The sequence below is a fragment of the Sapajus apella genome, unplaced genomic scaffold (assembly GCF_009761245.1).
Source record: "Sapajus apella isolate SASKATOON/1434 unplaced genomic scaffold, GSC_monkey_1.0 scaffold1503, whole genome shotgun sequence".
Taxonomy (NCBI): Eukaryota; Metazoa; Chordata; class Mammalia; order Primates; family Cebidae; genus Sapajus; species Sapajus apella.
The window spans coordinates 1-12,866 of record NW_022438429.1 but is presented as its reverse complement, the minus strand read 5'-3'; the positions used below and the strand labels follow the sequence as shown (position 1 = coordinate 12,866).

The 12,866-nt window shown below is 57.1% G+C and overlaps 1 long non-coding RNA gene across 1 annotated transcript; it reads right to left on the bottom strand.

Annotated features, from left to right (window-relative positions):
- Positions 1–4,933: 4,933 nt before the first annotated feature.
- LOC116546839 lies at positions 4,934–12,866 on the bottom strand. The gene is made up of 3 exons (XR_004266858.1): positions 12,606–12,866; positions 6,865–6,994; positions 4,934–5,995 (listed from the first exon to the last, which is right to left on the bottom strand). It is a non-coding gene; the product is annotated as an uncharacterized LOC116546839 (long non-coding RNA).

Genomic DNA, 12,866 nt, shown 5'->3' with positions numbered 1-12,866 from the left:
GTAGTGAGGCCGCTTCCACCCCAGCTGTGTCACCCTGCAAGGCCAGGTGTTTGGCTCTGAGTTTTTTTTTGTTTTTTTTCCTTATGACTGTTTTCCCTTTTGTGGGTTCTTTCAGATCCATTTGGGACAGGAATGAGTCAGGATTTCTCTGCCAGCAAACAGCCAATGTCACGCAAGCAGCTCCTGGCCTGGCCATCCCAAATACCTCCATCCCTGGGCAGGCAGGGAAACTGAGGCCCAGCGAGGGACAAAGAACACCCGAGGTCACTCAGGGGAAGGTTGCGTGTGGAAGGGTTTCCGGGGAGGCTCAGGGGCCATGCACCTGCCCTCCAGCTTCCATTTCTTTTGTTGGGGGTGTGAGCTTCGTGGGGGGCTTGACTGGGCGTCCCGGTCACCCTGCTGTCCTCAGAACCCTGCACACTGGAGGAGCTTAATCAGGGACTGTGCAATGCATGACCCCAGCAGCTTCTGAAAACACCCCAGAGGTCATCCTCGGACATCAGAAGGAAAGGGGGGCTCTTCATTTGTGTGTGTGTGAGATGGGATCTCATCTGTCACCTAGGCTGGAGTGCAGGGGTACAGTCTCGGCTCACGGCAGCCTCTGCCTCCCAGACTCAAGCAATTCTCCCACCTCAGCCTCCAGAGTAGCTAAAATTCCAGCTGTGCACCACCATGCCTGGCTATGTGTTTTGTATTTTCAGTAGTGAAGGGGTTTTACCATGTTGCCCAGGTCCAGGCTGGTCTCAAACTGCTAGTCTCCAGCGATCCTCTAGCCTTGACCTCCCAAAGTGCTAGGATCACAGGCATGAGCCACTGTGCCCAGCCAACTTATGTTTTCATCATTTTTTTTTAAATGTAATGTTATATTTCTTAATTATGTATTTATTTTATTTTTTTTTTTTTTATTTGAGACGGAGTTTCACTCTTGTTACCCAGGCTGGAGTGCAATGGCGCGATCTCGGCTCACCGCAACCTCCGCCTCCTGGGTTCAGGCAATTCTCCTGCCTCAGCCTCCTGACTAGCTGGGATTACAGGCACGCGCCACCATGCCCAGCTAATTTTTTGTAGTTTTAGTAGAGACGGGGTTTCACCATGTTGACCAGGATGGTCTCGATCTCTTGACCTCGTGATCCACCCGCCTCGGCCTCCCAAAGTGCTGGGATTACAGGCTTGAGCCACCGCGCCCGGCTTGTATTTATTTTAGAGACAGGGTCTCGCTCTGTCACCACCGAGGCTGGAGTGCAGTGGCATGATCACAGCTCACTGCAGTCAAACTCAAGAGGCTCAGGTGATCCTCCTGACAGCCTCCCAAGTACCTGGGACCACAGGGGCATGCCACCACACCGGCTATTTTTGTTTTTTTTTTTTTTTTTTTTTTTTTTGGAGTTTTGCTCTCTCACCCAGCCTGGAATTTTATTTTATCGCAACCTCGGCTCACTGCCTCAGACTCCTGAGTAGCTGGGATCACAGGCACACCCCACCAAGCCCAGCCAGTTTTGTATTTTCAGTAGAGACGGGGTTTCTCCATGTTGGTCAGGCTGGTCTCGGTCTCTTGACCTCGTGATCCACCCGCCTCGGCTTCCCAAAGTGCTGGGATTACAGGTGTGAGCCATCAAGCCCAGCCCCAGCTAATTTTTAAATGCTTTTGTAAAGACTGGGTCTCGCCGTGTTTTCCAGGCTGGTCTCAAACTCCTGGGCTCACGCAACCGTCCTGCCTCAGCCTCCCAAAGTGCTGGGATTACAGTCAGAAGCCACCAAGCCTAGCCCAGGGAAAGAGGTGTCTTTTTCAATAGGACATTTGAGAAAAAAAAATAGAGACATGGAGAGAGACAGAGACTGAGAGGGAGACCAACGGAGAGACCTGGAGGAGAGGCAGGGATAATGAGACCCCAGAGAGAAACAGAGCAACAGAGAGCAGTTGATAAAGACGCCGGTCACGGGGGCTCACACCAGCAATCCCAGCATTTTGGGAGGCTGAGGCAGGAGGATCGCTTGAGCTGGGGAGGTTGAGGCTGCAGTGATCCGTGATTATGCCACCGCATTCCAGCCTGGACCCCGTCTCAATAAAAAGAAAATAACATAAGAGACTGAGACACAGAGAGAGAGAGAAAGGTGGCAAGGTCAGAACGAGCACTAACTTGTATGGGAGCTGGTGAATGAATTACAAAGAAAGGCTCCTTCCTGGGGCCCTCTCACCTCTGCAGCTGGGTCCTCTTGTGCAGTCAACAACCTGCCCCACTGTCTGTGGCAGCCGGAGCAGCGTCTGTCTTGATATCTCGCATTGAATGAATGCTCAGAGTTAAGAGAATGCCAGAGCCCAGCCTGGAGTCGCACAGAAAGAGGAGAGAGAGGCAGGGCGGGTCGGAGGCGGGAACTCCAGGTGTTGGCAGTTTCTGGCTAAACTGCTGAGGTCTTCTCAGGGAACCACCTGGACTCACTTGCCCCCTAGGAGGATTCCCTGGGACCTTCTTGGAGCGCCAACTAGGTGGGCGGCCAAGGCGGGAAGTGGCCCCTCCCGAGGACGCCGCGGGCCCCAGCCAGACGGTGGCTGCCAAGTCTCACCCGAAACTCCTCACGGCCCAGACTTGCTCAGGGTGGAGCCCGGAGTCTGAGAGGCCCTGGCGGGGAGCAGGCGGGCTTCCCCGGGTTTCACAGCCCCGAGCTGGGAGGGGGCTGGCAGGGGTCACCTGGTGTAACAGCTTGTGCAAAGGCCTGGAGGGGACAGGGAGGAAGGTGACGGACGTGATCAGGTCAAAACCGTAGCTGGGGGAAAATGAAGCCCAAGAGAGCTTCAGGGCCAAGTTAGGAAGCTGAAACTCAATCGTGTTTTCAAACGTTTAACCTTTTATTCAGTACACTCTCCAAACAGCATCTCTGCATCTAGTTCCAAGCTGGGTGATCCTGCGGCCCCAACAGTAGCGATGACTCTTGACTGCTCAGAGGAGACACAGACCTCCCAGTTCGGTAGATCCCCGAGTGAGTCACAGGTGAGACTGGAGGCAGCAGAAACCTCGAGGGAAGTAGGCTCTTCTTGAAGGATAAGAAATGGCTGCATGAAGAAGCGGGTATTGAAGCTAGGGCTTTGAAGGATGAATAGGAGCTTGCCAAACAAAGAAGGTGGGACATGCAAACCAAGTGGAGGGACTGTGGCCAGAACTCAGGGACATGTGGATGGAGGAGCAGGAAGAGTCAGGGTGAGCCTTCTCCAGATCCAAACCCAGCAGCCTGTCATTCAAGGCCAAGAAACCCCCCGATAGCTCCCCTTGGCCCTGTTAAGCCCTGTCAGGCCTAGGACTTCCTCAGAGCAGCTCCGACAACTGCAGGCACTGTCATCTCTCCTCCTTGGGTCACAGGGACCATGCACTTTGGTACACGGTGACACTCCGTCAGGGCTGCTTTCCACGGCGTGGCTGTGGGACCCTGGGCTCATGCCTCAGTTTCCCAACCTCGAAAATGGGCTGCAGGAAGCCACTTTTGCAGCTTATGTTTATCTCAGGCCAGGGAGGCCTTCGACAAATGATGCAAAGGAGGAAGAGAAAAATGGAAGATGGGGACGGAGAGGGAAGGAAGGGGGCGGAGGAGGAGAGACGGGCTTGGATGGGAAGGCGGGGGGAGGAGAAGGCTGCGCACCTCCCCCCCCAGGTCATCACCAAGAGACAGGCCCAACATTATTATTTCAGAACACGCCAGCCAGCGCTGTTGAGGCTTAAGAAATGGGTGATGATTTGCATGTAATCTGCATGCAATTTGCATACTGTTTGTTAAATGTCAAAACGCCCTGAAAACGCTTTCTTCCACCTCCACCCCAAGTCGAAAAGCAGGAAACCCTTCCCCACTTCCTCCACCAGCTCCCGGCCTGGGCTGGGGACCCCTCGGTTCAGAGGCTGCTGGGACGCCAGTCCAGAGGGTGGTGACCCTGGGCAAGCCGAACGCCATCTCTGAAATGGGCCATCATCCCGGCCTCTGCCGAGTGAGACGGGGCTCCAAAGAGACGTGCGCAGGTCCCAGCACGGAGCAGGGACCACGGAAGAGAACTGGGGCGATTACTAAATGCCCCGTTTTCTAGCCAAACCCTGATGGAGGCAGGTCCCTGAATAAGCACAGAGGAATGAGTGCCGGAGGGGACCCAGGCTCGAGACAGACGCGTGTGACCCAGCTGTTAGCAGACGCGCAAACCAGGCATGAGCAGGGATCTGGGCTGCCTCCCTGGGCTCTGTGTCCCTGACAACCTCCGGGGCCTCAGTTTACCCTCTGCGGAACGGACAGCAGAAGACTCTGCTCTAGGAGGGGCTCCAGGGAGCTGGGAGTGGGGTGTCTGGGGACAGGGTCCTGGGCTAGGCACCAAGGGCTGAAGGGGGGATAGCAAGACCCCCCTCCAGGCACACCGGGGGGCCAGCAAGACCCAAGTCACTCCGCAGAGCAGCTGGGGTAGTTCTGCCCACTGGAGTGAAGAGGAGCCCCTCTCTCTCTGTCTCCCCTCCATCTCCCCCTCCTCTCCGCCAAGCGGGAGTTGGAGGGGAGATGCCCCCCATTCAGCGGATGCTCTGAGGGGAGGCGAGCCGGAGCCCACCCGGCCGTCCCCGAGCTAAGCAAACGCGCAGTCTGGGCGCAGCTGTCCCAGTGGTGGCGATTACATGTCCACCTGAGCGCGCTCTGAGCCCTGCAGCCAACAGGACTCTTCATTAAAATATTCCTCCTGGCCAGGCGCGGGGGCTCACGCCTGTAATCCCAGCACTTTGGAAGGCCGAGGGGTGGCGGGGGGGACCACAAGGTCAGGTCCTGGCTTACACGGTGAAACCCCGTCTCTACTAAAAATACAAAAAATTAGCTGGGCGTGGTGGCCTGATCCCAGCTAACTGGGAGGCTGAGGCAGGAGAATCGCTGGAGCCCGAGAGGCGGAGGTTGCAGTGAGCCGAGATCGCACCACTGCCCGCCAGCCTGGGCGACAGGGCGAGTCTCCATCTCAAAAAATAATAATAATTTCTTTCTTCCCAGGCTCCAGGTTCCGGCACCTCCGCCCGTGGTGCCTGGATAGGGAACATGGCCCTGGAGGACATACGCAGCCCCTGTGCCCCCTCCCCCAATCCTCTCCCCCACCCCGCTCCCCAGGGGCCGAGCAATGGTGGCATGGCTGCAGGTCACAGGTGCAACCCTGAGGGTCTCCATCCACTTGGAATTCCCACGACACATTCCCGGCAAAGCCCCGAGATGCCCAGTTCGCCACCCCCAGATCCGCCTGCGCTTGGCCGGAGGCCTTCAGACCCCCTCCCCCACCACCCCGAGACCCTTGGCAGACAGCGAGGCATCCGGGTTGAAGGGGAAGGGGAAACCGCCCACGGGGTGGGCACCGGTGCCTGCTGTGGAGGCACTTGGGGTGGAGGTGGGGCGCTGGTGGAGGCCTGAGAAGGAGCTGGGATGACGGCATCTCCCTACTTAGTCACTGGAGAGCTCGGGCAGGACTGGCTGCCCCTCCAGCCAGGGCTGTTCACTGCACGAAGGGCCTGTGAGGACCCCAATGAGGGCTAGGTGCTCTCTGTCTGGGAAGGAGGGAATCCAAGAAGACTTCCTGGAGGAGGCTGCAACCCCAGGTGGATTGGAGCTGCGGAGAAGAGGTTGAAAGTGCTCCAGGCAGGGAGCATGGCTTGGGCAAAGGTGTGGCTGGAAGAATATTGTGGGCAAGAGGGGAAGTGCCTCCGAGTGCTCTTCCTCTGCCCTGTCCTTCTCCTCATGCGATGTCCTCTGGCTGTCCCTGGGAGCCTTCCGCAGTGGCGCAGTGCTTCCCACTGAAGACAGGGCACCCAGGGCCCCAAGAGGGGAGCCAGCGCCTCAAAGTCACGCAGCAGAGCTGAAAGGCTCAAGGCTCCCTCCTGGTAGGCTGGGTAGGAGCAGAAATGTCCTAGGTCCGTAAGGGACTGGGGCTCCGGCAGGAGCGTCTGAAGCAGGGTGCATCAGCTGGTCGGGCCAGGGTTTCACCGTCCTCCTGGGAGCCCAGACCCTGGAACCACAGAAGGGGAGGGATGAACCGTTTCCATCCAGGCCCAGGGAAGGGTGACGCACCGGTTTGCCAGCCAGTTCGCCTTCCCTGTTACCTAACATTCCTGATGTGGACAGTGACACCGCAGCCATCCCTCCGGTGGATGTCCCTGGTATCCTTTAAGAGGAACAGGGGGCCGGGCGCGGTGGCTCAAGCCTGTAATCCCAGCACTTTGGGAGGCCGAGGCGGGTGGATCACGAGGTCAAGAGATCGAGACCATCCTGGTCAACAAGGTGAAACCCCGTCTCTACTAAAAATACAAAAATTAGCTGGGCATGATGGTGCATGCCTGTAATCCCAGCTATTGAGGAGGCTGAGGCCGGAGAATTGCCTGAACCCAGGAGGCGGAGGTTGCGGTGAGCCGAGATCGCGCCATTGCACTCCAGCCTGGGCAACATCAGCAAAACTCCGTCTCACAAAAAAAAAAAAAAAAAAAAAAAGAGGAACAGGGATGGCCCCTATTAAACTTGGCTGTTTTCTGCCACCTGATGGCAGTCACAGGAATTGCAGGCAAAGAGCACCGCGAAACCAAACCGAAGCTCAATCCTTCATTGTAGGGAGACAGGTAACAGGGCCTAGAGAGGAGAAGCAATTTTTCCAAGGTCACTCGGCAAGTCAGGGGCAACACGGCTCTGGTCCGCGTTAGTCCAAAGAGAAGTGAGAGACACCAAGCCCGTGTCCCTACCCTAGGGGCCGAAGCATAGGTGTATGGACGGGGGTGATGGTCAATAACATCTGGTCCCTTCTCCTCTCTGGGCCTCAGTTTCCCCATCTATGGTCTCCACAATCTCTAAGGTCCTTTCTCTGTCTCAACTACTAGAATGACTTACCTGGAGTGAGATCTAGGCTCCCAGGAGGCAGAAGACGTACCTTCCAAAAGTGCCCCCTACCCCAGCATATTCCTCCCGCCAGTACCTGGGTCCCCTCGGTCATGGCTCTGCCTCCTCCAAGCCAGGCTACCTGAAAGAGGGAGACAGAAAGACCCAGGTTCAGGAAAAACACAGCCCTTGCCTTGGCATTCAAGGCTTCCCTGTTCTGCCCACTGTCTGGCTGGTGCCTTTCCCGTAGCAGCCAGGGCTCACCTCCAACCCAGAGATTCCCTCCCCTGCATCCAGGCACTGCTAGAGCTCCAGAAAAATATCCTGAGCAGCCCACTCCTTCCCTCCAGAGACAACATATCCCGCTAATATTTACTGAGCACCTACTACGTGCCAGGCACTGAACTGGGAATCCAGCAGTGAACAAGATGGACGGCAGTGCCCTCATGGAGTCTACAGCCTACTGCAGGAGACAGGTGACAAAAATAAGTAAAATGTAGAGAAGTCAGATGCCGACAAGCAATGGGGAGAGAGAGAAAGCAGCGATGGGGTGGAATGCAATTTTATTATTATTATTATTATTATTTATTTTTTGACATGGAGTCTCCCTCTGTCACCCAGGCTGGAGTGCAGTGGCACAGTCTTGGCTCACTGCAACCTCTGCCTCCTGGGTTCAAGAGATTCTCCCGCCTCAGCCTCCTGAGTAATTGGGATTACAGGCGCCCACCACCACGCCCGGCCAATTTTTGTATTTTTAGTAGAGACAGGGTTTCACCATGTTGGCCACGCTGGTCTCGAACTCCTGACCTCATGATCCACCTGCCTTGGACTCCCAAAGTGTTGGGATTACAGATGTGAGCCACTGCACCTGGCTATTTATTTATTTATTAAGAGAAGGAGTTTCACTCTGTCGCCCAGGCTGGAGTGTAATGGTGGGATCTCGGCTCCCTACAACCTCCACCTCCCAGGTTCAAGCAATTCTCCTGCCTCAGACTCCCGAGTAGCTGGGAGTACAGGCATGCACCACCACACCCGGCTTATTTTTGTATTTTTAGTAGAGACGGGGTTTCACCATGTTGGCCAGGCTGGTCTCAAGCTCCTGACCTCGTGATCCACCTGCCTCGGCCTCCCAAAGTGCTGGGATTATGGGTGTGAGCCACCGCGCCTGGCTGGAATGCAGTTTTAAACAGGGATGGTCAGGGAGGGCTGCAGGGAGACAGGGAGGTGGGAACATGAGGGAACAGCATTGCAGGCTGAAGCAACAGCCTTTGCAGAGGCCCGGAGGCAATGAGGAGGCCTGTGTGGCTTGAGCAGAGTGAGCAAGGGGGAGACAGGGAGGAGGGGACAGCAGGGAGGGAATCCGGCAGCTCATCCAGGGTCTTGCAAGCATGGGGAAGGGCTTGGGCCTCGACCCTGATGGAGGCAGGAGCCACAGAGGGCTGCCGGCAGAGGAAGGAGGGGCCCTGACTCAGGGGCTCCCAGGCGCCCTCTGGTACCTGCTAGTGGGAGCACAGACTTGTAGGGGACAAGGGCAGGAGCCTCGGACCTGGGTGGGGGTGACTGGGCTGGTCTGGGGGTTGAGAAGTGGGTGGATTCTGGTTAGACTTTGAAGGCGGAGCTGATGGAAGCAGCCAAAGAACAAATATAGGGACTTGGGAGGAAGAGAGGAGCAGACGGATGCCAGTGAAACCCTAATAACACGTGTTCCCGCTGAGGAAGCAGGAGGGGTCCTGATGAAGGGCGGGGCTCGAAAGCTGGGATTCAGCCAGGCTCTGCCCCTCCCAGCTAAACCTTGCTCTGCCTGAGTTCTTCCACCTGCGAACGGCCAATGACAACAGCACCCAGCCGGGCGGGGGGGCTCACGCCTGCAATCCCAGCACTTTGGGAGGCCGAGGCAGGCAGATTGCCTCAGGTCAGGAGTTCGAGACCAGCCTGGCCAACACGGTGAAACCCCGTCTCTACTAAAAATATAAAAAATTAGCCGGGCGTGGTGGCAGGCACCGGTAATCCCAGCTACTCAGGAGGCTGAGGCAGGAGAATCCCTTGAACCCGGGAGGCGGAGGCTGTGGTGAGCCGAGATGGCGCCACTGCACTCCAGCCTGGGTGACAGAGTGAGACTCCGTTTCAAAAAAAAAAAAAAAAGCCCTTAGCATCTCATAGGGTCTCAAACATGGCCTGCTGGCTCCTGTGACAACCATCTCCCTGCAACGCTGCTGCCTTGAGGCAGAAAATGTTGTCACGACTGCATTTCACAGCGTGGAGAAACAGGAGCTAGGAGAAGAGGTGGCTGCATCTACCCGGAAGTGAGGGGGTACTGTCTGGGCCAACAGGTCTGATGTGTTTTTCTCATTTCTCAGATGGGGAAACTGAGGACTCCCCGGCTGGTGCCGCGCCACTGGCCAGTAGCCCCTGCTCTGCCTCTGCAGGTATGGGACGGGTCAGAACCCATTTGATGCCCAGAGAGGGTGGGTTGGCTGCCTCGGGACACACAGCCAGTGAACAGCAAAGGCAGATAGGGGCCCCTGTCTGTTGGGGAAGACAGAACTGGACTCTGCCACTGACCCCAGCTGTGTGTGTGGCCAGGGGTGGGGCCAAGGGCAGGGCACTGGGTGGGGTGGCAGCCCAGAGGAGGTTGAAACTGGTTTTTTTTTTTTTTTTTTTTTTGTTTTTTTTGTGACAGGGCCTCACTCTGCTGCCCAGGCTGGAGTGCAGTGGTGTGATCTCGGCTCACTGCAACCTCCACCTCCCAGGTTCACGCGATTCTCCTGCCTCAGCCTCCCGAGTAGCTGGGACTACAGGTGCACGCCACCACGCCCGGCCAATTTTTGTTTTTTTAGTAGAATGGGTTTTCGCCATGTTGGCCAGGCTGGTCTCGAACTCCTGACCTCAGGTGATCCACCCAGCTCAGCCTCCCACAGTGCTGGGATGACAGGCGTGAGCCACCGCGCCCGGCCAAGACTGTCTCCTCTGAAGGCTCCTCTGCCTCCAGCGCGGTCCCTGGGACCTGCACCCTGGTCTGTCTCCAGCCCTCCCCCACCACAGTCTGTTCTCCCTGCTGCAGCCAGGGGGCGCCTGTGAGCACCGAGTCAGGTTCCATCCCTCCCTGCCCACAGCCCTCCATGGCTCCCACCTCCCTCGGGGTCAAAGCCCAACTCCTCCCTGCAGTCCACAAGGCGCTGCCTGAACGGCCCCGTCTCCCTGCCCTCCCCTCCTCCCTCTCTCCCCCTCGCTCACTCTGCTCCAGCCACACAGGGCTCCTCGCTGTTCCTCCAACAAGCCAGGTGTGGTCCTGCCTCAGGGCCTTTGCACAGGCTCTTCCACTGCCTGGAAGGCCCTTCCCTGACTGTTTAACCACCTCCTTCACATCACAGCCTGAAATGACACCTTTCCGGCGAGGCGTGCCCCGGCCACTGACCCCCTCCACCTTCCCCGCGTCCCCCACGCGCTGCTCTGAGCTGACATTCTCCCATGCTTTCATTTGGACCTTGTCCCACAGGACTGCAGGCTCTGAGAAGGCGCGATCCGGTCTCATGGGGTCAGCGCTGAATTTCAGTGCCCAGCGTGGAGTCTGGCACACAGTAGGCGCACAATAAATGCTGACTCTGTACTGCATTACAGTCTAGACGTCTGAGGGTCATCCAGCCCCCGGACCTCACAGAAAGAACACCCTCTCCCAGCCCCAAGCTCCGAACCTCCATCCCTCATCATCCTCCCAGCCTCCTCCTGCCCTCAGATCGTCCCTCAAGAGGGGGCCTCTCCCGCCCCCACTCCAGCCCAGCCTCCTGCAACAGGATGGCGTCTGAGGCCCCTGCCCTCAAAACGTCAACCCAGGCTTGGTGACTTAAGCCTCTAGAGGATCGGTGAGTGTGACCCCCATAAAATCCAGGGTAATGCACATGGCCCCCATCCCTCTCCTGCTCGACGCTCCCAAGGGGGCAGTCCCAGGCTCTGCCATCATCACCACATCACGGCCACCCCCGACCCGTTTCCCAGAGCTGCCCCAGGCCTCCAGTGAGCCGTTCCCGTGGCCCCAGAGCCCTGCTCTGCACATCCCTCCTTGGACCAGAAGACGCCTCTCTTGAGGGTCACCGTGGCCAGGGGACCTCTTTGGGGACCCAGATATCCAAGTCTGAGTGTGGGCAGCAGACATTAGGGTGGGGCTGTGTGAAAGATGAGGGGGCAGGGGAGACCAGAGAAGGAAGACAGAGACATGGCCTCAGGGAGACAGCGAAAACCAGCAGAGACAAATGCACAGAGACACCCAGAGAGACAGAGAGACAGAGACACAGACAGAAAAACAGCAGAGACAAATGCACAGAGACACCCAGAAAGACAGAGACAGAGACACAGAGAGAAAAACAGCAGAGACAAATGCACAGAGACACCCAGAAAGAGAGACAGAGAGACAGAGACACAGAGACAGAAAAACAGCAGAGACAAGTGCACAGAGACACCCAGAAAGACAGAGACAGAGACACAGAGAGAAAAACAGCAGAGACAAGTGCACAGAGACACCCAGAGAGACAGAGACAGAGACACAGAGACAGAGAGAAAAACAGCAGAGACAAGTGTGCAGAGACACCAAGAGAGAAAGAGAGACAGAGACACAGAGACAGAAAAACAGCAGAGACAAGTGCACAGAGACACCCAAAAAGACAAGAGACAGAGACCCAGAGACAGAGACAGACACACATATTGAGACACACAGAGAGAAAAGGAGCAGAGATCAAAATGACAGAGACAGAGACACAGAGAGACACAGCGGGAAGAGACGGAAATGGGCAGAGACACGCAGAGAAACAGAGACCAAAGAGACACACAGAGAGAAAAACAGCAGAGACAGAAACGGACAGACACGCAGTGAGAAGCAAGCAGAAACCGAAATGGGCAGAGACACAGAGACAAGAGAGACTCACAGAGACACAGAAAGAGATGCAGGCACACACAGAGAGAAAGGGACAGGGACACAGAGACAGAGACAAAAGAGAGAGACACAGAGAGAGAAAACAGCAGAGACAGACCGATGGACAGAGACACGGAGAAAAACAGAGATGAAAATGTGCAGAGACAAAAGAGGCACACGCAGAGAAAGCAAAACAGCAGAGAGACGAGCGAGACAGAGGAGGAGAGACAGATACACACAGAGGAGAAAAGCAGAGACCAAAACGGGAGGGAGACAGAGACGAGGGAGAGACAGGGAGGAACACGGCAGAGACAGAAGCGGCCAGAGACACAGAGACAATGACAGGCGACCGATTCATCAGGGACAGGGACAGAGACGGAGCTGGAGAGAGACACACAGAGAGGAAAAACACAGACACCAAATGGGCAGAGACAGAGACAGAGACAAGAGAGACAGAGAGGAGACAAAGGTGAGAGACACAGAAACAAAAGAGACAGAGACAAGAGACAGAAACAAGAGATGAGAGAGAAAAAGATGAGAGAGAGAGATAAAAGAGATAAAAAAGGAGAGACAGGCAAAAAGAAGAGGGAGAGAGATGAGAGAGACAGAGACCAGCGAGCAACGAGGACGAGACACAGGGACAGAAACGCGAGAGAGACGGGGAGAAAAACAGCAGAGACAGAGAGCCCGGAAGCGACACTGGCAGGGTCGGGTCGGGAGAGAGGCCGAGCGGGCAGCGCGAGGAGGGAAAGCGGCGCGCGCCCGGGAGGCCGCGGCGGGCACCAGCCTCCCCCGCCGCTCTCCGTGGGGGGTCCCCGGCCGCCGCCCCGCACCCGGGCCCCGCGGCCACCTGGGGTCGCTGACGAGCAGCAGCACCGAGCCGTCCTGCAGGCGCGCGTCGCGCACCGTCTGGTGGTCGTCCAGCCGCCGCGCGTTGTAGTAGAAGGCGCGCTTCCAGGAGCTCACGCCCTGGCCCACCAGCTGGGCGCGCAGGTCGCTGAGCGTGTCCCGCGGCCGCACGGTCAGCGGCAGCAGCAGCGCCTCGTCCGCCAGGTGCACCTTGATGTGGTAGCGCTTCCAGCGCGACAGCCCCCGCCGCAGCCCCTCCATG